A 441-nucleotide genomic window follows, 5' to 3' on the forward strand; every position below is an offset into this window, starting at 1 on the left:
AAGAAAAAGAAAAAGAAAAAGAAATACAAAAAGAAAAAGAAGAAAAAGAAGAAAAAGAAAAAGAAAACGAAGAAAAAGAAGAAAACGAAAAAGAAACAGAAAAAGAAGAAAATGAAAAAGAAGAAAACGAAGAAAAAGAAGAAAAAGAAATACAAAAAGAAGAACAAAAAGAAAAAGAAAAAGAAATAGAAAAAGAAGAAAAAGAAAACGAAAACGAAGAAGAAGAAAAAGAAAAAGAAAAAGAAAAAGAAGAAAAAGAAGAAAAAGAAAAAGAAAAAGAAGAAGAAGAAAAAGAAGAAGAAAAAGAAAAAGAAAAAGAAAACGAAGAAAAAGAAAAAGAAAAAAAAGAAAAAGAAGAAGAAGAAGAAGAGAGAGAAATACTGCATGCACTAACAGGAGGCACCGAGCGGCTTATTTCTTTTTTAAATAAAACAAAAATTT

This window comes from Eimeria mitis, genomic scaffold (assembly GCF_000499745.2).
Source record: "Eimeria mitis Houghton genomic scaffold, Emh_scaff1256, whole genome shotgun sequence".
NCBI classification, from domain to species: Eukaryota; Apicomplexa; class Conoidasida; order Eucoccidiorida; family Eimeriidae; genus Eimeria; species Eimeria mitis.